We start from the raw sequence: 1084 nt of genomic DNA, 5'->3' as shown, positions 1-1084 counted from the left end.
GCTAAAATGTCGACGATAAGTGGCATCATTAACATGACTTGGATTAGTCATTTGAAAAAGTCGGTAATTATTCTTGGCCGGCAGTAATCCAGGCGTCAATTTGTATCTCTTTTATATATTTTTATATTTTATTTTTATATTTCGTATTTATTTGTAGGAAAACATATTCGGCACTTTCTTCTTCTTCTTCTTCTTCTTCTTCTTCTTCTCATTATTATTATTATTATTATTATTATTATTATTATTATTATTAATATTATTATTGTTATTATTATTATTATTATTAATATTCTTATTACTATTAATATTATTATTTTATCATTATTATTAATATTATTATTATTAATATTATTATTATTATTATTATTATTATTATTATTTGTACTATTAATATTCTTCTTCTTATTATTATTATTATTGATATTATCATTTTCTTTTTCGTCATATTTGTTGTTTTGTTATTGTTCTTTAGTTTTTTTAGTCCCCTCTTTCTCCTCCTCCTTCTTTTTTCGTCTTTTCCCCCCTTCATATTTCTTTGTTTATTTTCTCTTTCTCTTGCTTTTCTTCATTTCTTCCTCTTAGTCGATGCAACCTAGTATTTCTCCTCTCTCCTCCTCCTCCTCCTCCTCCTCCTCCTTTTCTTCCTTATCTTCTTTATCTTTTTCACCCCCTTCTATTTTACTTTTTTCTTTATCTTCGTCATTTTCTTCGTTTTGTTATTATCTTTTCCAATAATTACCCCCATCCCTTCCACTTCCTTTTAATTTTCGTCTGCTGCTCCTCTTCATCTCCTTATTCTTCTTCGTCTCGTTGTTTTTTTTCTTTCGCATCTTGCTCCCCAATATTTCTTCCATTTACTCGTCGTCTCCTCTTACATCATCATCATCATCATCATCATCATCATCATCATCATCATCATCATCTTCTTCTTCTTCTTCTTCTTCTTCGTTTCTTCTTCTTCTTCTTCTTCTTCTTCTTTTCTCTCTTCTTCTTCTTCTTCTTCTTCTTTCGTGTCACGGTGTCGTCTGTTTTAAAATGTCGACGATAACTAACCTTATTTAGACAAGACAGATGCGTAATTTCA

Source organism: Euprymna scolopes, unplaced genomic scaffold (genome assembly GCF_053919585.1).
Source record: "Euprymna scolopes isolate OS-2025 unplaced genomic scaffold, ASM5391958v1 sca649, whole genome shotgun sequence".
NCBI lineage: Eukaryota > Metazoa > Mollusca > Cephalopoda > Sepiida > Sepiolidae > Euprymna > Euprymna scolopes.
This window is presented reverse-complemented; position numbering follows the sequence as displayed.